Below are 24,608 nucleotides of genomic sequence, written 5' to 3'. Positions count from 1 at the left end.
GGTGTTGGCCCGAGGACCGGGGTGCTACAAACTAAAGACAAGGTAAGAAATACCCCTTCCCAAAAACTGGAAAGAGGACATATCCAAGACATATGATGCAATGTACCTTCTTCAGTTATACATTTATCACATTTAGAAGAGAGATTAGAATAGGATTAAGCCAATTGGATTTTGGAATCGTGGGCCTGGTGTACTACCTGAAATTGTAATCATGAATGTCTAGCACAAAGAGAGGATCAATGTACTCGGTTCAAAATAGAATTCCATGTAGTTTCAGAAAATATCTGTTCCCATAGTTTTTTAAAATTCTGTCTGAGAATTTATACGTAATTCATAAAGGCTGGATACCATCCCTTTAAAACTAGTTTGGAAATTATAAACCATCCCTATCATATTAGGTTCCAGGTATTCAGGGAGCTTCAAAATTAGAGAATTCAAAAAGCTCCTAACCTGTAAATAACTAAAAAAAATGTCTAGGTATTGTAAATTTGGTGGATAATTGTTCAAAAGAGGCAAGATTTTGGTCAGTAAAAATATCTAAAAGGGATTGGATACCTAATTTTGACCAAATAATGATAACCAATATCTTGAACCAAAAGTGAAAAAAAGGAATTACCTAAAATAGGACTAATAAAAATCTATGGTACCCAAAATGTTTTCTAAATTGAAACCAGATTCTCACTGTAGGTCCAACAGCAAAGCCATAAAGGTAAAGGTGCTCCAAGTATTGAAAAAAAATATTTTTTTGGATTTAGTTTCTAGATTAATCCATCTTGAAGAACCTGAATTTTCCTTATGATGAATCCAAAAAGTAATATATCTAATATTAGCTGCCCAATAATAAAATCTATAGTAAGGTAATGCCAAGCCCCCATTCTTTTTAATATATTGAAGAAGAACTTTTTTAAGACAGGGGTGCTTAATTTTCCATACAAGATATGATAGAATCCAATGAATCAAAAAAGGATTTGGAAATAAAAACAGGTACAGCTTGAAAAATGTATCAAAATTTAGGAAAGATATTCATCTTAATAATATTTACATGTCCAATTAATCTCATCAAAAGAGGGGACCACTGTCTCAAGGACTTTTTGACATGACTCATTAAGGTAAGAACATTTTCTTTAAACAAATTATTGAATTTCTTGGTAATAGTAATACCTAAATAGTTGAATTGATTTTTAGCTACTGTAAAAGGAATAGAGGAATCTAAAAAACAGGAAGAACCCAAAACTCACTCTTTTGAAAAATTGCCTGAATTGATATAGAAGTAATAAAATAGATGGAATCGACTGGTTAGGTCAATATATACAACAAAAGATCATCTGCATAAAGAGACACCTTATGAACATTTTCTGCTCTTGTATTCCTGAGATATCAGCCAATTGCTGAAAAGCCACTCCTAGAGGCCAAATTAAATAATGGCTTTAAGGACATTCCTGTCTGGTATGGCCATACATCTTAACATGTTTGGATTTAATTGAGTTAGAAAAGATTGAAGCTGTAGGAGATAAATTCAATTTATAAATTGGGGACCAAAATTAAATTTTTCTGAAACACTGAATAAGTATTCCTATTCTACTCTATCAAAGGCTTTTTAGGAGTATAAAAAAATACATTCAGAGGATGAAACTAGGAGAATAAAAAATGTCCAACAACTGATGGATATTAAATTGTAAGTAACGTTCCTTAATAAACCCAGTGTGATCATCAAAAATGAATAAAGGCATAATATTCTCTAACCTATGAGCTAAAATTTTAGACAGAATCTTAGTGTCAGTATTTAAGAGGGAAATTTGTCAGTAGCAAGAACAGTTGTTACAGAGTCCAGAGGACCCCAAAAACCAGCTGCAATAGATATGCACCATAACACAGGGTTACTTAAACAAAAGTAGTTTTTAATTATAATTGAACAAGAAAACAGAATTAAACTTTAACTTATTACTAACCTACTTACTTAACCTACTCAATCCCCCTTCTAATACTAAGTGCAGGTGTGTGTAATGTATATTTAAGATTAGAAAAGTTCTTTGGATCACAGTCCAATCTCACTGGTTGCAGGCAATTCTTGTACTTTGCACAGAAGTTAGCATTAACAAAGTTCACCAGGCTTTGATGTTTAACAGGCAAATGGTTACTGTCATGATAATGAATATGTATGAGATGTACCGGAAGTCACGTGGTATGAGAGAGAGATAAGAACACAAGCAGGAGAACAAAGGAAATGGGAAAATAAAAAGACACTGAGAAGTTTACCTGATAAAACTTGTGTTTAATGTTTTATTAACTTCACATTTCGGGCCACAAATGTGACATTGGCGACGAGGATGAAAGAAGCTTGAAGAAAATTAAAGACTAAACAAGATTACAGAGGATTACAGACAACTTCAAGGTGATAAGAATTTTCTCTGTGACGCAGTGCTTTTGGGGCTGGAATATTTCCTCATGGCTGGGACAGACGGTGACTTTCTAACGCATAGTGGAATTGCTCATATTGACCCAACGGGTGATGCAAGCACTGTAAGTGTGAAGTGGAAGGCATGGCTGGAAGAATTTGAATCCTACGCCGACAGTCGTGGCCTATTTCTACATACTGGTACAGTTGAACAAAAAGCGCGGAGAAGGGCATTACTTCTTTTCACGGCTGGACCTGCAGTTCGGGAAACATTTAAGACACTTTTGAATACTGGAAGAAAGGATGAGTACTGGAAAGCGATAGATGCATTAAATGCACACTATGTAGTGACACCGAATGCTACATTTCAACGCCATTTGTTTCAAAGAACGAGACAAGAAGATGGCCAGACAATTGCCAGACTCGTGATGAGATTACGCCAGCTAGCTGTTGGATGCAATTACATGCCAGCTGATTTGGACAACCAATTATTGGATCAAGTCGTACAGCACTGCAGATCAGATAAACTCAGAAGACGTCTACTGGAAAGAGGGAGTGAGTTGGAACTCACCGATGCTTTAACCATTTCTGCTGCATTAGAGGCTGTTGAAGGGCAATTTCATACCATGACCCTGAAAGACAACTCAAGCCAGCAAATTAAGAGGCTCTCACATCGCCATGACCAGCCAAGATATACGTCGACACAGGACGTGGAGTGTTATCGATGTGGAAACCGAGGTCACTTTGGAAAAGACCCATATTGCCCGGCAAAAGGCAAAGTTTGCAGAAAGTGTGGAGGTAAGAACCACTTTGCAAAGAAGTGCAAAAGCAAGTCCAATGCAGACCAGAAGAGGAAGAGTACAACTTCCAAAGGCAAAGCCTGGGGGAAAGGAAAGTACCCTGGAAAGAAAGATACCATTCGCCAGATAGACGGTGACGATGATGATACCCAGGAGGAACAGAGTTGTTACTAATTTACGTTGAATGAAGTACATCATGAGAAGGTCCCAGTGATCATTGGTGGAGTGACAGTTCAGGTCATTGTAGACTCAGGCAGTGACAGTAATGTGATTGATCGACATTTATGGGAGAAGTTGAAAAGGAAAAAGATCATCTGTACCTCAAAGAAGTGTTCCAAGAAACTGTATCCATACACAGCAACCAAGCCATTGCAGACCATTGGATGTTTTACTGCAACTGTTGAGGCTAGAGATAAGTACACCGAAGCAGAGTTTATGGTCATAGAAGAGAGGGGAGAACCATTGCTGAGTAGAAGCACAGCGCAAGACCTGGCAATACTTCATATTGGAGCTTGTGTCAATTCAATTCAGTCATACGAGGATATGAAGCGAGAATTCCCCGCAGTCTTCCAAGGAGTAGGAAAGCTGAAAGGTCGACAATTGAAGCTAGCGGTGGATGAAACGGTCAAACCCAAGGCACAACCAATGCGCTGAACTCCATTTGGACTTCGTGGGAAAGTCGAAGCCAAAATTAAAGAATTGATCGAACAAGACATTATTGAACCAGTGGAACAATCGACACAATGGGTCAGTCCCGTAGTGATTGTGCCTAAACCAAAGGGTGACATAAGACTGACTATGTGATGACATGAGAATGGCCAATGAAGCTATAATTAGAAAACGACACCCTATACCAACAGTGGAGGAAATACTTCAAGAACTAACTACCAGCAAGGTATTCTCAAAAATTGATGTGAAATGGGGCTATCATCAATTAGAGCTGGATCCAGGTTCCCGAGATGTAACAACATTTGAGACTCACTGTGGATTGTATCGTTACAAGAGACTATCATTTGGAATTAATGCAGCTTCGGAGATCTACCAGTATGAAATCCATCGAGTGATTCAAGGCATTCCTGGAGTTGCCAACATTTCTGACGACATCATAGTCCATGCACCAACGAAGGAAGAGCATGACAAACGGTTGAGGCGTGTACTACAGGAGACAGGCCTTACCGTGAATGGAAACAAGTGCCAGTTCGGTGTGTCAGAAATGGACTTCATGGGACACAGACTTACACGGGAAGGACTAAACCCTGCAGAGGCCAAGGTGAAAGCTATTGCAGAGGCACGTGCACCTCAGAACGCAACAGAGGTGAGGAGTTTCCTGGGATTGGTCAATTTTTGTGCAAAGTTCATTCCTAATTTCGCTACAGTGGCAGAACCACTAAGGAAACTAACCAGGAAAGGTGTACCATTTCATTTTGGATCTGAGCAGAAGAAAGCGTTCACAGCGCTGAAGCAAAGCCTAACAGATGCAAAAACTCTTGGACATTACGATCCGGCGGCATCAACCAAAGTCATAGCGGATGCAAGCCCAGTTGGTTTAGGAGCCGTGTTGGTCCAGATGCATGATGGAGGACCAAGAATCATTGCCTATGCCAGCAGATTGTTATCAGATGTGGAAAGAAGGTACTCTCAGACAGAGAAAGAAGCACTCGGACTTGTATGGGCCTGTGAGAGGTTCCATGCATATTTATACGGCATTGAATTTGAACTCATCACAGATCATAAGCCATTAGAGGTGATCTATGCACCTAGATCCAAACCATGTGCCAGAATGGAAAGATGGGTACTCAGACTACAACCCTACAAATATAAAGTAATCCACATTGCAGGGAAAGCAAACATTGCTGATCCGCTGTCCAGATTGGTGAAGGTTGGTGGTCCACAATCCAAGTCAGAATTGGGAACAGAAACAGAGAGCTTTGTACGCTTCGTAGCTATTCAGTCGACACCGAAAGCTGTGACTACGAAGGAAGTCGAGAGAGATTCCGAACGTGATCCAGAACTGAGGGAAGTAAGAGAATGCATACAGAGTGGACAATGGGACAAGTGTACTCACAAGGCTTACATTCCCATTAGAGACGAACTTTGTTGCATCGGACAGTGTGTATTAAGAGGTTGCAGATTGGTGATACCGCAAAGATTGAGACCGAAGATCGTATCCTTAGCGCATGAAGGACACCTAGGTATTGTTGGTACCAAGCAAAACCTCAGGACCAAGGTATGGTGGCCAGGTTGTGATAAAGACGCAGAGAAATTTGTTAAAACTTGTCATGGATGTCAAATCACAAGTAGGAGTATTCCGCCAGAACCGATCCGGAGTATGCAACTCCCGACAGGACCATGGATTGACGTAGCTGTTGATTTTATTGGACCTTTACCGACGGGTGAATCAATTATGGTAGTGATAGATTACTACAGCAGATACTATGAATACGTGGTGTTGAAGTCCACAACCACTGAAAAAACAATACAAGCGTTAGCAGAGATATTTGCAAGATATGGATTACCTGTTACATTATACTCTGACAATGGTCCACAATTCATTTCAGAGACATTTACGGAATACATGAGGACCACAGGTATCCACTATCATAAAGTAACTCCGAAATGGCCGCAAGCCAACGGAGAAGTAGAGAGACAATATCAGTCCATTGAAAAACGATTGAGGATTGCACACGCAGAAGGACAAAATTGGCGAGAAGCATTGCTATCTTATGTGGCTGTCTATCGAGCAACGCCTCATGCAACCACTGGAAAAAGTCCTGCAGAAGCATTTTTTGGGAGAAAAATCCGCACAAAAATGCCAGAAATAAAGGAAGTCCGAGACGACCAGGAGATGAGGGACCACGATGCTGAAAAGAAAGGTGCAGCAAAGCTGTACACAGATTCGAAACGTGGAGCCAAGTATTCAGACATCATGCCAGGAGATAATGTTCTAGTGAGGCATGAAACTGGTGGTAAGCTAGACACACCTTATTACCATCAACCCTATACTGTCGTATCCAGAAGTGGCAGTATGGTGACAGTCAAGTCTCCGACTGGAGTCCTGTATAAGAGAAATGTATCAAGTGTAAAAAGGTACCAGTCCAGAGATATATCGAGCGAAGAGGTTGAAAGGCCAATACGAGATGCTGAAACTGAGAGACCTGTTGATGTTCCAGAGGCAGTTACCAGCACTCCTGATGAAGTGACTAGAGCACCAGAAACACCCGAAGCCGTGGCGAGCAGTATTTCCGACGCCGAGAGTGAACAACCGAGAAGCGACGACAATATCGCAGGCAGGCCGAAACGAAACCGGAAAGTGCCCAAACGATACTAAGACTTTGTGCCATAGTTTTAATAAAAACTTTGAGACAGTATTTTAATCTTATATCATAAAGTGCATGTATGAGTGCTGTAGGAAGTAAATTTTATGTAGTTGAGTTATAGTATTACCATTAGTTACGATGTTTGTATGTTTCCGAGGGATATTGGTAAGTGAAGGTAAAGTTTATTTCTGATTAAAGGAGGGATGTCATGATAATGAATATGTATGAGATGTACCGGAAGTCACGTGGTATGAGAGAGAGATAAGAACACAAGCAGGAGAACAAAGGAAACGGGAAAATAAAAAGACACTGAGAAGTTTACCTGATAAAACTTGTGTTTAATGTTTTATTAACTTCACATTTCGGGCCACAAATGTGACAGTTACCACTCAGGAGGGTTCTTGCTGGTTTTCAGAGAGAGATTCCTTTTCCAGGACGTCCGCAACTGATTCCTTCTCAATCAGTCTTGCTGACGAAACTTGCCCGTTCACAGTTCTCCAGATGATCCTCTTTCTTTCAGGTCACCTTTCAGATCACCATTGTTCTCCTTCAACCAGACAGCCTTCCAAAGTTTGCCAGCTTGTCCCTCTGGAACTGATTTCTGTGACTCCTTCTCTCCCTGTTTCACACCCTCCCTCTCTGAGAGTAAAACTGTTCTGAGTGTCCCTGCAAAGATCACATGCTCTCCTAGGTCAGCTGTATTCTGCAACTTTGTTGCTCTTTCTGCAAAAAGCACCCTGCAAAGATTCTGTTTTAAAATGTATTTGTGCAAGCTACTCTAGCAATTCCTCCCAAACCACCTCTAAATACTCTCTCACACAGTCTAACGGGTCCTTATTCTTTTTAGCAATAAGAAAAATTGAGGCTTCATAAAATGTTTCTGGCAACTTCCCACGAACTAAGGATTGAGTAAAGCCAGAATTCAAATGGGGTGTCAGTGTGATGTGCTGTGGTAGCAGCAAGCAGACCACAAAACACAAAAGAATGTACAACAGGCTTTATTCGGCTAAAAGTCTGTACACCATTCTCAGCTGTGATGGCTCCCAAGTGACTGGCTCAGGAGGGGCCGGCTTAGGCTTATATTCGAGTCAGCTGATTGACAGCCGGCCAGGTGGAGTCAGCCCCCAGGTGGTCCTTCTGCAGGTACAGAGATCACCCCCTGCAGTAGGCTATTGGTCGTATCACCACAGTCACTAAATGGGAAAATGATTTACAAAACTCCGCTGGGAAGCCGTCAGGACTAGAGACCTTGCCAGACTGCAAAGTGTTAATAGCTGCTTGTTCAGAGGCAGGCTGTTTCAGCTTTAATTTATTCTCTGAAGAAACTGTAGGAATAGTCAAACTCTCCAGGAATTGCTGTAAAGAATTTCAGTCTTTGATTGAATCAGAGCTGTATATCTTAGAATAGAACCGAGAGAAAGTGTAATTTATTTCAATGTGATCTCTACAGATCTCAGTAATAAGCCATTTAGCTGTATCATTTTTAAGTTGGCAAGCGAAAGGTTTTCCTATCTTTTCACCATGCACATAAAACTTAGATTTACTCTTTAAAAGTTGTGTTTGTATAGGATAAGAAGCAAGTCATGTTTAGTTTTAAGTACTTTTAAAAAGCTCCGTTTTTGGAGTTAAAGCATTTTGTTGATCAATGCACTTCAGATGATTGGCCAAATCATCTCTCAGAATTAGTCTTTTTAACATTAGCCATATATGATATTATTTGGCCTCTGATACAAGCTTTAAAAGCATCCCAAATTACTAAAATGGAAAGTGGTCCAGGTGATCTAACGCAGAGTGGAGGGCCACTGAGCTGGTAATAGTGTTTGTTCATGGAAGGCAATAAACAGCAGGACTGAAAATAATGATGTTCTTTTGAAGCGAGTGAGAATCTTGGACCATAGCTGAGAGATTTAAAATGTAAGCCAGGATTGTGTGGAGGAAATGGAACACTACAAGGTTGGTGAATGTTAATTATTAAAACTCGATGCAGGTGTATAATTCACCAATACAATACTAATATCTCAATTCAAGATGAAATGCCCCTTGATGAATGGTCATTTTCTGACCAGATAGCAGAATGCCAAGCAGACAGAAGCTATATTATATAAGATGTCAATATGCGAAGCTGAACATTAATGCAAACCATCACAATGACACCCAATAGCACACCAAGAATTGTAGAAAAATTTGAACACAAAAGTCTCTGTTAAAGAATTTGATATAGATGGCTTGGATAAAATTAGTTTAGAATGCTATGATTCTCAGCACTTGAGAGATTAATCGTGATCTTGTGCTTTTTCTCATAGTGTTACATACTGCATCAACTGGATAATTTCTAAATGATATACCACGAAAAGATGCATCGCTTTTAACATGATTCAAAAAAGGAAGCACATATCCTTGATTTAATCCTTTCAGAAAAAAACTGCCACTTTTACCAGCGTGGTAAGTGATGTTTTTTACCTTTCTCAGTGCGTCAGGGTCAAAATTTGAATATTCTGCAATAAACAGATTAGAAGGCCAAATGTAGCCTCGGATGGAGGAGAGAAGAGAATGTGGATGAGGTGGGATAAACTTCTAAGATATTGGCTGCTTCTCCCAGATAGCAGGAAGTGTGCTGTTACGAGCCCAAAGGATCCCAAAACCCAGCAGCAATAGATATTCACCACGACAAGTAGTTACTTAAGCAAAAGTTGTTTTTAATTATCTTTAAACATGAAAACAGAATCAAACTTTAACTTATTTCTATTAACTTAACTAACCCAAATTAACCCTCTTCTAATTCTAAGCGGACGTGTATGATGTGTGTGTAAATTTAAGAAAAGTTCTTTGGTTCACAGTTCAATCTCACTTCTCATTCTTCCAAGTTCACTGGTTGCAGGCAATTCTTATACTGTGCACAGAATTTAACATGTATAAAGTTCACCAGCTTTGGTGCTCGAAAGGTGAATGTTTACCGCTCAGGAAGGTTCTTGTAGATTTGCAGAGATGTGTGGTTCCAGGATTTCCACAACTGAGGTACCACCATTACTCACCTCAATGTCTTGCTGATTAAAGTTGCCCCATCAGGGTTCTCCAGATGATAACCTCTTTCTTTTAGGCTACCACAAAGTTCCTTTTTGTTCCACTTATTCCAAGAGAAACATCAGACAGATAGCACTTCCAACCATCTGCCGCTCTGGAGCTTTCTGTTTCAGTTCCAACAACCCATGTCTCACTTGCCACAAACCCCCACCTTCTCCAGCAAACAATAAGAGTTAGTCTTTTGTTCCCATCTGTTGTCTTCGACAAACAAAACTTCTCATTGACCTTTGAGTGAGCACATTGCAGAAAGGTCAGAAGTCTTGTAAAAATGTTCAACACAGATGACCAGTCTCCATTCAATTCATTTGATGACATCATTTAAATTAGCACCTACTTGTGAAAAGTGCACAGCATTTTCCATAGTTTCTGTAAAGTTCATTGAATATGAATTCTTCAGTATTTCAAAGAATATCCTTTTTAAAATGTGTGTATGTATGCAACCTACTCTAATTTTACCAAACTCTCCCAATATTTATCTACATGGCAGTGCAGAGTTCTGATCATTACACTTCGGGGTGGGGGGGGGGTGTGGTATATAATTCTTGAGAGGGTGCAGGAAAGGATTGTAAGGAGGCTGGAGAATTGGAAAGGCTAACTTGTTTTCTTTGGATCGGAAGTCGCGGGAATATCAAATTATGAGAGGCCCACAGAGGACAACAATATGGAACTATTTAATGGACCAGATAAGCAATTACCTAATTGGCAGAAAGAATATATGGGGCTTGAAGAAAAAAAAGTTATTCCACTTAACCACAGACACTCACTACTGCAGTTAGAAGGTGAAGGTGGCAGAAACCTTCGCATTGACAAAAATGTGTCGAACATCCAGAGATGATGAAAAAGATGAACAAAATCGTGGACCAAATGCGTTTTCCTGGTTGTCTCTGACGTTTCCGGGCCAGAATGCAGGAACCTATAGCCCAACTACCAGATGGCTATTTGCTTCACCGCCAACTTCCGGGAAGCCCATTTCACCAGGGCTTCTGCTTTGAGTTGCCTGGCAACGGGCGCAGGCGTAAGGGCCGATTGGCTGATGCCGGGCCACGCCCTCAATTGTTTCATTGTTCGGGAGGGCTGCCACTCACGGCCGCGGCCCGACGATTGGGCGGGACCTGTGTTAAGTGGCAGTCAGGTTGGTTGCGGGGAATCTGAAACATCGCGTGCTGCAGGTGGTGGCACCTGCTGAGAGGTAGGCCAGCGCACGGGCTGTCGATTCGGGCGGCGCTGCGTCTCGTCGCACCCCTCCTCTGCCTTTCACAGTGAGAGACTGATGTCTTCAATGCGGTAACAGGTTGTGTTTTTAGTTGCCGACCGCATTAAACAAATCCGAGCAGGAGAAGTTCCAACATCTCCATCTGAGGTTTGAGATTAAGGAGGTTTCCCCAGGATGCTGCCCAACATCCGTCCTGTCAATCCAACCAAAAGTCTGAAATTTCAACAATTTCACCCCATTCTTTGAATTTGCATTGAGCATGTCTTAATCTATTCAAATCTTTATGCAATTAACAACACAAAATGCTGGAGAAGCTCAGCAGGTCAAACAGTGTCCTTTATGTTGCAAAGGTAAAGATACATAACGATGTTTCGGGCTTGAGCCCTCCATCAGTGTTTGAGCAAATGCCGACAGGCATCTGAACAAAAGAATGGGGAGTGGCAAAGGCAGGAGATGATAAGTGGAGAAAGGGGAGGGAGGGAGGGCTGGGTTGGTGGAAGAATTGGAAAGGAGGAAGGGAAGGAAAAGGTGAGCAGCTTTAGTGGAAAGCAGTAAAAGTCAATATTAGGCCTTAGGCCTTTTTCACACTGCCATGTACAAGTGGGTTAACCGGGCAATTTACCCAGTTACCTACCTGTGAATCATGCGGTGTAAAAAGGTTGGACTGGGCAGGTCATGTCAAATCAACCGGGCTCCGAGACTACCCTTGACCTAGGTCTCAGAGCCCAGCCGAGTTCACCCCCACAACCCCCTTCTGGCAGTATGAAAACACCAGGTAAGCTTCATGACATCAAGCGCCTGCATGAGTGGATCACATGAAACCCCTGACTGACTGACAAGCCTCTGTGGCCTCAGATAAATGAGAAAATCACTCATAATTGCCAAAAATAATTCAATCTCCCTTATTCTTAAAGAAATGAACTTTAAATTTCTTGATTATGTCTTTTACTAGCAAGAATGGTGATCACATTTCTTTAAAACTTCAGATCATCCTGTACTTGAAAACAGACCAATTTTAGGGGCAAACTAATGACTATGACAGCGCATTAAAATCATTTATTTATGTCTGTGTATTTCATGAGCATATTTTACATATATGTACTTGAATATACAGCATTTTGAACTCAGACCACTGGAACCATCTGACATGCTGGCCTGTGGATTGGATTTCAAGCTTGTGACTAGTGAAAAGACTTAGTTTGTAATGAGTTTGAAAAATTGAGAGAGCGACTATTGCACTTTGGGGAGTGGTATCACATCTGTTCAGCGCAGAGCCCAAGGGGAGCTCACTAAATTGAAGCCAATGTGTTAATAGAGGAATGTCAGAAGCTTTTCCTCACACAGATCCATGTTCTTGTGGTGAAACATTGGTATTCATTTAACCTCAACTGTTAAAAAGAAGTGAAAAGTTTAGTAGGAGAATCCTCACCACAGATGATTTAAAATTAAAGAAATACCATTTAACTTAAATGGTGCTGGTTAAATAAAACAAGCAGACTACTTGATTTCTGTGGCATATTTCAATTAACCCCTTTTGCCATAGAGCGACTGATCTGAAACCCGAGCAACAAGATGAACCTTAAACTATAAATGTTTCCAAATGTCAGGGCAGGGTCTCCAATCTCACTGAGGTTTGAGGTCCCTCCACACAAATGACTGACGCTTGTGGTCATCTCAATAAAGATCCAAGATAAGCTTTGTCCACTGGAGATAAATTTTCACGAATGTGGACGTAAATCAGCACTTTCCATGAAACAACATGAGGCGTTTATCATGAAACAAAATAGGCAATGCTATATTTAAACTGACAGCAGAGGCATTGCAGCAGACTTGGAGGAGTGAGGGGATTTCCAGTGAGTCCGTAACTCGTCACTCACGACACCTATGGTGACAGGACAACCCCCCCCCCCCACCCCTTAAAATGCTTGGTTGCCGATTTTGCAGGTAAGTAAGCAGCCTTCCTGGGAACTTTACTCAGGTCTTAGGAGGGTCACCTAGATTTGGCAGTGCGAAAAGGCCTAATAATGCCATCTCGCTGGAGAGTGCCCAGACGAGAAAAAAAGGTGTTGTTCCTCCAATTTGTGGGTGGTCTGGATGGGAGAGTACACAAAGCCATGGACAGACATGTGAGCGCAGGAGTGGGACTGGGAATTGTAATGCTTGGACATTGGGAGGTCGCTGTGGTTGCAAACGGAGAGGAGGTGCTGAGTGAAGTGATCTCCCAGTATGTGACCCACCTCTCTGATATAGAGAATGCCAAAAAGGGAGCACCGGATGCTGCAAACAAGTCCTCTGGTTGTACTTGAGGGAGGAGGTGTGGGTGGAAATATTACATCTCCTGCAGGTACAGGGGAAAATGCCGGGGGTGCAATGAGGGAATCGCAGAGGGACCAGTCCCTGTGGAAGGAAAAATGTGGTCTGGTGGTGGAATCCTGTAGAAAGGGCTGGAAATTCTGACAGTTAATGTGCTGGATGTGGAGGCTGGTGAGGTGGTAGGTGATTATGAGGGGGATTCTATCTTTGTGCGTCTGGGGGAAGGGCAAATGAGTGGGAAATGGAGGAGGTGCAGGTGAGTCATGATGACAATAGGTCCTTTTATAAAGCAAAATAAAACCGAATGCAAAGGTGGAGATTCTCCTCCCTCATTTTGGAAAACTTACCTTCATGAATGCTCCCCAACTGGCTCCAAGGCGCCGTCTCCAATCCCTGTTCGAGGTAGTGTCAGTGGTGGAGCAGATCACTCCGCCACACATCATGAATGTACAGCTGCTTCAAGTGCTGGCTAGGGGTGGGCAGATGAAGTCGCAGTGATACCGTCAGCCTGTGATCCATTCCACTTTTCTCTCTCCCACTCACTCACCCCTCTCCCTCCATGATGCCCTCAGGGCAGGGGAGGCTGACAGGAGCTGTCAGGGCAGGGGCGGCTGGGGCGTGCTATGACAGCCCCACCAGCTGCTTTGGCCTTCAGCGATTCTTATTGGTGCCAGAGGCTTAATACGTGGCAGAGCCATGGCTGTCTACCCATAATCCCCCCCTCCCCACAACTGGAAGCGTTCTGGGAAATGCAAAGTGGTTCCAGCTGCTTGGGGGGGATTACGAGTAACGAAGACAGCCATTGCTTGGTGGGTTTGTATGGCATCATGGCACCAGTAGTTACACCTCCTGAAAGCCACATCAATGCCCCAGCTACCACTAGCTGAAAGGGGACATTGGAGCAGGCTTTTCTGGGCCTGCATGAAAAGGTAAGAAATACCTTTTTGTTTGGCTTTAGCCGGCCTCCATGCAGAGGCCGACTATGAAAAGGCCTGGTGAGTCATTTAAATGAGCTAACGTTAATGTGTACATTAATGGGTGGCCGGAGTCCAACCTTGATTGGCAGGTGATGCGCATTCCAAATAAGTTTCAGAGAAGGAGGTCACGTGAACATCCACAATCCACAGTGTTCCAGACAGTCAGGGAGGCCACGTGTTCCTCCACAATCCATATATAACATTCACCCCTTGGAAGTCACATCATTCGCCAATCACTGCAAACACCATGAATAGCTGGTTTGTCGACTGAAAAATCTAAGTAACATGTTTAAAACGATGCAAATCAAGTGAATCGATATATACACAAGTTCCTTCCGTATATGGACAAGGGACATAAACTCAATGACAACACCTCACCAGCTCCCTTCCCTGACTTAACAGGGTTGTTGTGTTCCCAGTGGAGCAGGGTGCTGTGGGAACTGCTCCCCAGTGTGAGAGGGGAGGGAAGAAAAAGAAAATTGTCTATTCACTGACTTGCATCCCTGGTTTCTCTGGCTTAACTGGCATACGTGTACACCTTTCCCACCAATTACTGTGAGCAGGCAGTGCAAAGTCATCCATATGGTGCCAAAGCCCTCTCTTGTGTTGGAACCAAAGGGTTAAGTAATCATGGAAAATATGCCTATGTACTATTCATTATGTATTCATTAATCCATTACTATGTAACAATTTACTATTTACTTCAATTATACTGTATAAGGGAATTATTAATGCAATTAAGTAAAAGCCACAGTATGTAGAAAAGTTGGCTGATTATAGTATGTGTAGAATTTGCTGCCTCCAAACACAAAATGGATAAACCAGACAGGATGGGGGGGAGTCACGTGATGGAGTAGTGGCCGGACGGTGAACTCCAGCCCTCTCCAGAAAAGTCGAAAAAAACAAAGGAAAACACAAAGGCACAGAAATAAAAGTTAAAGAAAAGTGAGTATAAAGGTGGAAAGAAGATGGCGACAAAAAAAGAAAAATCGAAATCAACGGTAAGAAGAGAGGAAGAGAAGACAACGGAGGAAGAAGGAGAAGGCCTTACCTGTTCGAAGAGGCCCGCGGTGGAGAGAGAAAACCGCTCCCTCAGGTCGGTAGAAAGTGGACTACAAAAATGGCTCGTTGAGCCGAGTAAAAGTGCGCAACCGCGCATGAAAAAAAACACACCGACAGGAGGGGTGACCAGCTGGGGAGTCGATCTCCACAGCCGGCAACGACAGCTGCAGAACACCTGCAGCAAGAAGAGAACACAGAAGACAATGAAAACAAGAAAGAAGAGAAGAAAAGGGCAACAAAGAAACAACAGATGGCCAACCCAGAGGAAGAGGAAGAGTACAGTGAAATAGAAGAAGAAGGGAAAGGCAAGATAAAGGATATACTTTCTCTTATTAAAGAATACATGGAGTCATTTAAAGAATGGCAAACACAGGAATTTAATGATTTAAGAAGAAGAATAAACAACACAGAAGAGAAAATGAATAAAATAGATATGACTTTAACAAAAATGGGAAAGAAAATGGACAAGATGGAAGAGCGGGAAGCAGCAGTAGAAATGGAGGTAGAGGACTTAAAAAAGAAATTAGAGGAATCTAATAAAAAAGTTATAGAGACACAAGAACTGTTAGCTCAGAAAATAGATATAATGGAAATTATAACAGAAGAAATAACATAAAGATAGTGGGCCTTAAGGAAGATGAAGAAGGCAAGAATATGAGAGAGTTTATAAAAGATTGGATCCCTAGGATCCTAGGATGTCCAGAACTACAGCAAGAAATAGAAATAGAAAGGGCACATAGAGCATTGGCCTTTAAACCACAGCCACAACAAAAACCAAGATCTATTTTAGTAAAATTCCTAAGATATACTACAAGAGAAAAGGTACTGGAGAAGACAATGGAAAAAGTAAGAGAGGGCAACAAGCCACTGGAGTACAAAGGGCAAAAAATCTTCATTTATCCAGATATAAGTTTTGAACTCCAAAAGAAGAGAAAGGAGTTCAATACAGCAAAGGCGATTTTATGGAAGAAAGGGTATAAATTTATACTAAAGCATCCAGCGGTATTGAAAATATTTGTTCCAGGACAACAAAACAGACTATTCTCGGATCCAGAAGAAGCACGAAAATTTGCAGAACAATTACAAAATAGACTGAGGGATGAAGACGTGTAATGAGAGTAAAACTGACCACGATTTATATGTATGTGGGTAAAGAGGTATAAGTGTGTATATGTATAATGTGCATACGTGAATGTATCCGTATTTAGAGGAAAATATAGATAGTATAGACAAGAATTAATAAGGGAAGGAAATGGAATAGAGGGAATAAGGAGGGAACTAAAAGAGTGACCTTTGTTACATATGAAAAGTGAAATCTTTTCTGGGGGGTGCTGGGTGGGGAGGAGTTGCGGTCACTGCAAAATCAGATGACGCTTGCGAGTGAATTCGCAAACCCAAATGGAGAGGGGAGATGTGGTTGTCCAACAAGGGATAAAGGACAACTCAGGAGGGGAAGGGGAGATTGGGGCTAAAGAAGTTTTAAATAGGAGAATAAGGAAAATGTTTGATGTTTTAGGAATGTTGTCTTATAAAGGGTTTAAAATAAGAAAACAGAAATGGAAAAGGAGGAAAGGTAATGATGGAAAAACGGAAAGGGAAGATAAACAAAGTATAAAATGGCTACGTTGAACTATATGACTTTAAATATTAATGGAATACATAACCAAATTAAAAGGAAGAAACTGCTAAATTTACTGAAAAAAGAAAAAATTGATATAGCATTTGTGCAAGAAACACACTTAACTGAATTGGAGCACAAGAAATTAAAGAGAGATTGGGTAGGACATGTAACAGCAGCATCGTATAATTCAAAAGCAAGAGGAGTGGCTATATTAATTAGTAAAAATGTGCCATTTAAAATAGAAGAGGAAATAATAGATCCAGCAGGGAGATATGTAATGATAAAATGTCAGATATATTCGGAGTTTTGGAATCTACTCAATGTATATTCACCTAACGAAGAAGATCAAAAGTTTATGCAAGATATTTTTTTGAAGATAGCAAATACGCAAGGGAACATATTAATAGGAGGGGATTTCAACCTGAATTTGGATTCAAATATGGATAAAACTGGGAAAAAAATTAACAGAAAGAACAAAGTAACCAAATTTATAATTAAATCAATGGAAGAAATGCAACTTTTGGATATATGGAGGAAACAACACCCAAAAGAAATGGAATATTCATATTACTCGGCTAGACATAAAACATACTCAAGAATAGACCTATTTTTGTTATCAGCTAGTATGCAAGATAGAGTAAGAAAAACAGAATATAAAGCTAGAATACTATCGGACCATTCACCCTTAATATTGACAGTAAAGTTAGAGGACATCCCTCCAAGAATGTATAGATGGAGATTAAACCCCATGTTACTTAAAAGGCAGGATTTTAGAGAATTTATTGAAAAACAAATAAAAATGTATTTTGAAATAAATACGGAATCAGTGGAAGATAAGTTTATACTATGGAATGCAATGAAAGCATTCATTAGAGGGCAAATAATAAGTTATGTAACCAAGATGAAGAAGGACTATAATCAGGAAACAGAGCAGTTGGAAAGGGAAATAGTAAATATAGAAAAAAAATTAGCAATGAAGGAAGATACAACTAAAAGAAGAGAATTGGCGGATAAAAAAATAAAATACGAAACACTACAAACATATAAGGTGGAGAAGAATATAATGAAGACAAAACAGAAATATTATGAACTGGGTGAAAAAACGCACAAAATCCTAGCATGGCAGCTTAAGACAGAACAAGCTAAGAAAATGGTATTGGCATCAAGGAAAAAAGACAAACAAATTACATATAATCCAAAAGAAATTAAGGAAAACTTTAGAGAATTCTATGAACAATTATACCGAACTGAAAACGAAGGGAAAGAAGGGAAAATAGATGAATTTCTGACTAAAATTGAACTACCAAAACTACAAATAGAGGAACAAAATAAATTAACAGAACCATTTGGAATAGTAGAAATACAAGAGATAATAAAAAAATTACCAAATAATAAGACACCAGGAGAGGATGGATTCCCAATAGAATTCTACAAAACATTTAAAGACTTATTAATTCCGCCCCTCCTGGATGTAATCAACCAGACTGATGAAACACAAAGCTTACCAGATTCATGTAAAACAGCAATAATTACAGTAATACTAAAACAAGGGAAAGATCCACTCTCACCAGCGTCATATAGACCAATATCTTTGCTAAACACAGATTATAAGATAATAGCTAAACTATTAGCAAACAGATTAGCAGAACAGGTACCGAAAATGGTAAATTTAGACCAAACTGGATTTATCAAAAAAAGATGCACAACAGACAATATTTGTAAATTTATTAACTTTATTCATGCAGTAGAAGGAAATAAAGCACCTACAGTAGCAGTTGCTTTAGACGCAGAGAAGGCCTTCGACAGAGTAGAATGGAATTATTTGTTCAAAGTAGTGCAAAAATTCAGTTTACCGGAGAAGTATATTAATTGGATTAAAGCATTATATAAGGGACCGTTAGCGAAAGTGACAGTAAATGGACATGTATCAAAGCAATTTAACTTAAGCAGGTCAACGCGGCAGGGATGCCCACTATCACCTTTATTGTTTGCGCTAGCTATAGAACCACTAGCAGAATTGATAAGAATAGATAATAATATAAAAGGAATAAAAATAAAAGACAGGGAATATAAAATCAGTCTATTTGCGGATGATGTTATAGTGTACTTAACAGAACCAGAACTATCAATAAAAGAATTATATAAGAAATTGAAGGAATATGGAGAAGTGTCGGGTTACAAGATAAACGTAAATAAAAGTGAAGCAATGCCTATGAATAATGCGGATTTCTCAAAATTTAAGAAGGAATCTCCATTTAGATGGCAAATGCAGGCAATAAGATACCTAGGTGTACAAATAAACAAAAATCTCGGCCAACTATATAAACTTAATTATTATCCACTAATGAAAAAATTACAGGACGATTTAAAGCATTGGAAAGATTTACCACTAACACTAATAGGAAGGATAAACTGTATTAAAATGAACATTTTTCCAAGGATATTATACTTATTTCAGGCATTGCCAATACAACTGACAGAAAAATTCTTCAAGGAGTTAAAGAAAATAATAAGGAAATTTTTATGGAAAGGGGGGAAACCGAGGATAGCACTAGAAAAATTAACAGAATGGTATAAACAAGGAGGCTTACAACTGCCAAACTTTAAAAATTATTATAGAGCTGCACAATTAAGATACCTATTAGATTTTTATCAAACAAGGGAAAAACCAGACTGGACGAGATTAGAATTAGATAAAATAGGGGAAAAGATACCTGAACACATATTATATAAGTGGGATGAAAAATTGGTACAACATAGAAGTTCTCCAGTATTACATCATCTCCTCAATATTTGGAAGAAGATTCATGTAGAAAGAAATAAAACAAATGATCAATTACCAAAACTAATATTGACGCAAAACAAGTTACTCCCTTTTACAATAGATAACCTTTCCTTTAGAGAATGGGAAAAAAATGGGATTAAAAGAATAGAAAATTGTTTTTCAGGAAATAGATTCTTATCCTTTGAACAAATGAAAGATAAGTACAATATAACTCAAGATACAGCGCTGGCATATTACCAATTGAGATCCTACTTGAAGGATAAATTAGGAAGCAGTTTGAGTTTGCCAGAGGCAAGTAACCTTGAATATGTGATTACACATACAATGATAATCAAAAGATTTATAACAAATATGTATATTAAACTGCAAGAAAAGGAGAATGAGGAAACAAATGGTAAAACTAAACAAAAATGGGAACAAGATTTAAATATAAAGATAAAAAAGGAAACATGGGAGAAATTATGTTCTGGAACGATGAGAAATATAATAAATACGAGGCTACGTATGATACAATATACCTGGATACACAGACTATACATTACACCTCAAAAGTTAAATAAATGGGACCCAACAGTATCTGATAGATGTTTTCGATGTAAAAAAGAAATGGGAACAACAATTCATGCAATCTGGACATGTGAGAAAGTAGAAAAATTTTGGGAAGATCTCAATCAGATATTAAATAAAATAACAGAAAACAATATACCAAAGAATCCAGAGATCTTTCTCCTAAGTAACATAAAAAACAAAGAATTTGGAATTGATTTGGAGGATGCACAAAAAAGATTTGTTAAGATAGCTCTAGCCGTAGCAAAAAAATGTATTATGTCAACCTGGAAATTGGAAGATAATTTGAAAATACAACAATGGTATATAGAAATGAATAAATGTATTCCATTAGAAAAAATAACATATAGTTTAAGAAATAATATTGAAATATTCGAACAAATATGGGAGCCTTACATTAAATACAATAGCGAAAACCTACCGGGGACAATCATTACCTAAGTTGATGGAAGGAGAAGGAAAGAAAAGAATGGACTCAGTAGAATTTCTGGTGTATTTTTGTTGAGTGACAACATTGTCTGACTGGTTTAATGTATCCTAGATTGTATACCTTAAATGGATGGGAGGGGGGGGGGTGGGTTGGGAGGAGGGAGTGGGGGGGAGAAAATGTCACTGTATATGTGTGAAAAGGAAAAAGTGTGTATCATGGCTAATGTGATTTATGGTGTGAAAAATAAAAAATTAAAAAAAAAAACCAGACAGGATGAGGTTGGAGGAACCATAGGGACAGTGATTTGTTCTGAAACAGGCCAGTGACAGGAAGATAAGTGGATTGCAAGTGTGTAGGCTTGTAAAGCCTTTATGTCCTCTAATTTTATTGCTGACCCAGAAAGGATCTTGTCGATGTGGGCCCTTGTGATTTTATGTTAATCTCCATAATGATGATGCAATAATTCTTTTGCCTTTTTAAAACTTTGTTCTGGATTTATATATTGGCAACTTTTGACTAACTCCTTCACCTGTCCTCCAATTTACTGTTCCAGGGAATACAGATGATCTTTATCATTTTTAGTATTACTTTCAATGTGACGTTCAAGAGGGAGTCACGTGATGGAGTAGTGGCCGGTCAGGGAATTCCAGCCCTCTCCCGAAAAGTTAAAAAAAAACGCACAAAACACAAAGGTACAAGATTAAAATTTAAAACAAAGTAAAAATAAAGGTGAGAAGAAAATGGCAGCGAAGAGAGAAAAGTCAAAAACAACGGGAAGAAGAGAAGAAGAAAGAACGTCAGAAGAAGAAGGTGAAGGCCTTACCTGTCCGAGGAGGCCCGCCGTGGAGAGAGAAGCCCGCTCCCTCAGGTCAGTGGAGGTCCCGGGTTCGGGACGACAAAAATGGCTCACAGAGCCGAGTAAAAGTGCGCAACCGCGCATGAAAAAAAACACACTGACGGGAGGGGGGAACAGCTGCGGATTCGATTTCCACAGCTGAGAGAGACACCTGCAACACAGCAGCATGTGCAGAATACAGAAAATAATGACAACAAGAAAGAAGAGGGTAAAAAGAAAACAAGGAAACAACAGATGGTCAACCCAGAGGAAGAAGAAGAAGAAGAACAGAAAGAAATGGAAGAAGAAGAGAAAGGCAAGACAATGGATATATCGTTTTTTAAAGAATATATGGAATCAGTGAAAGAATGGCTATTACAAGAATTTAATGAGATAAAAAGAAGAATTAAGAATGGAGAAGAAAAAATAAATAAAATAGAAATGGTCATATCAGAGATAGGAAAAAGAGTGGAAAATATAGAAAAACGAGAAATAATTGTAGAAATGGAAGTAGAGGACTTAAAAGAGAAATTAGAAGAATCTAATAAAAAAGTTAAAGAGGCACATGAGCTGTTAGCTCAGAAGATAGATATAATAGAAAACTATAATAAAAAATAATATAAAGATAGTGGGCCTTAAGGAAGATGAAGAAGGCAAGAATATGAGAGAATTTATAAAAGATTGGATCCCCAGTGTCCTATGAAGACCAGAATTACAGGAAGAAATGGAAATAGAGAGGGCACATAGAACATTAGCCCCGAAACCACAACCGCAGCAAAAACCAAGATCCATTTTAGTAAAATTCTTAAGATATACAACAAGAGAAAATACATTGGAGAAAGCAATGAAGAAAATAAGAGAAGACAAAAAGCCAATGGAATACAAAGGTCAAAATTTTTTTTTCTATCCAGACATAAGTTTTGAACTCCTGAAGAAGAGGAAGGAGTTCAATACAGCAAAAACGATCTTATGGAAAAAAGGATATAAATTTATGTTAAAGTACCCAGCGGTACTTAAAATAGTTATTCCAGGGCAACAAAACAGACTATTCTCGGATCCAGAGGAAGCACGAAAATTTGCAGAACAACTACAAAACAAGCAGAGAGATGAAGACATGTAATGAGAGTAAAAATGACCACGAACTATATGTATGTGTGTATGTATGTGTGTGTATACATGAATGTATCCGTATTTAGAGGTAAATATATAGAGTATAGATAAGAATTAATAAGGGAGGGAAAGGGAATAGAGGGAATAAGGAGGGAATTAAAAGAGTGACCTTTGTTACATATGAAAATTGAAATCTTTTCCGGGGGTGGGGGGCTGGGTAGGGAGGAGTTACGGTCACTGCAAAATCAGTTGACGTTTGCGAGTGAATTCGCAAATCCAAATGGAGAGGGGAGATGTGGTTGCCCGAGAAGGGATAAAGGGCAACTCAGGAGGGGGAGGGGAGAATGGGGGTTAAAGAAGTTTTAAATAGGAGAATAAGGAAAATGTTTGATGTTTTAGAAATGTTGTCTTATAAAGTGTTCAAAACAAGAAAGCAGAAATGGATAAGAAGGAAAGGTGATGATGGAGAAACGGAAAGGGAAGATAAACAAAGTATGAAATGGCTACGCTGAACTATATGACTTTAAATATTAACGGAATACATAAGCAAATCAAATTTACTGAAAAAAGAAAAAATTGATATAGCATTTGTGCAAGAAACACATTTAACTGAATTGGAGCACAAGAAATTAAAGAGAGATTGGGTAGGACATGTAACAGCAGTGTCGTATAATTCAAAAGCAAGAGGAGTAGCTATATTAATTAGTAAAAATGTGCCAATTAAAATAGAAGAGGAAATAATAGATCCAGCAGGAAGATATGTAATGATAAAATGTCAGATATATTCGGAGTTTTGGAATCTACTCAATGTATATTCACCTACCGAAGAAGATCAAAAGTTTATGCAAGATATTTTTTTGAAGATAGCAGATACGCAAGGGAACATATTAATAGGAGGGGATTTCAACCTTAATTTGGATTCAAATATGGACAAAACTGGGAAAAAAATTAACAGAAAGAACAAAGTAACCAAATTTATAATTAAATCGATGCAAGAAATGCAACTTTTGGATATATGGAGGAAACAACACCCAAAGGAAAAGGAATATTCATATTATTCGGGTAGACATAAAACATACTCAAGAATAGACCTATTTTGGTTATCAGCTCATATGTAAGATAGAGTAAGAAAAACAGAATATAAAGCTAGAATATTATCGGACCATTCACCCTTGATATTGACAACAGAGTTAGAAGACATCCCTCCAAGAATGTATAGATGGAGATTAAACTCCATGCTACTTAAATGGCAGGATTTTAGAGAATTAATTGAAAGACAAAATGTATTTTGAAATAAATACGGAATCAGTGAAAGATAAGTTTATACTATGGGATGCAATGAAAGTGTTCATTAGAGGGCAAATAATAAGTTATGTAACCAAGATGAAGAAGGACTATAATCAGGAAACAGAGCAGTTGGAAAGGGAAATAGTAAAAATAGAAAAAGAATTAGCAAAATTTTTAAAAAAATGTGACGTTGAAAAGATTTCATGAACATCAGATATTGTAATTGATCTCCATTAAAAACTGGAATTTGCTTCTTATGTAAACCGTATGAACTTTGCTGTTGCGCTAACATAGCAGAGATTTCATTTTGGTTTGCTATGAGTGATAATATATTGTCTTGGCCACCATGGCTTGTGATTGGTTGTCTTAATGGATCTTGAACTGGTTCCATAGGTGTAGGACCTTGACTTTTAAGTGATGGCAGTGGTGGTGCCATAGGTGTAGGACTTTCAGTTGTAAATGATGGCATTGATGGGAATCCTTGGGTTGTAAATGATGACAATTGGTGGAGATCCTTGACTTGTAGCTGGTTCTCCAGCAACATGAAGAGACAGCAAAGGTTGAGTATGATCAACTAACATGGTTGAATTTTTTTCAAAATAACATCCTTTCGGGAAGATCCTTATATTGTGCTCTCTGGAGAGATTGAATGCCACTAGCTCTTTCCATAGGATTGGTCATTGTCATTTGAGCACTAGCAGTGAGACCCATGGCTCCTTGCTCGAGTATATTTGTTTCTTGTGGCTGTGTTACCCTGGCTCTGGTGGAAGGTTAGGTGCTAGCCCTTTGGGTATGTCACTTTGAGTGACAAATCT

At 39.2% G+C, this 24,608-nt stretch overlaps 1 protein-coding gene across 3 annotated transcripts in view; it reads left to right on the top strand.

The window, feature by feature from the left end:
* The first annotated feature begins 10,616 nt into the window (after positions 1-10,616).
* tmem150c (transmembrane protein 150C) overlaps positions 10,617-24,608 on the top strand; it is a 67,743-nt gene continuing 53,751 nt past the window's right edge. Inside the window, exon 1 of one of the 3 annotated variants that reach the window (XM_069925424.1) lies at positions 10,617-10,782. The gene's annotated coding sequence lies outside the window, so the exon portion shown is untranslated. The other 2 variants (XM_069925421.1, XM_069925422.1) reach the window with 2 other exon arrangements.

The sequence above is a fragment of the Narcine bancroftii genome, chromosome 3 (assembly GCF_036971445.1).
Source record: "Narcine bancroftii isolate sNarBan1 chromosome 3, sNarBan1.hap1, whole genome shotgun sequence".
NCBI classification, from domain to species: Eukaryota; Metazoa; Chordata; class Chondrichthyes; order Torpediniformes; family Narcinidae; genus Narcine; species Narcine bancroftii.
This window is presented reverse-complemented; position numbering and strand designations above follow the sequence as displayed.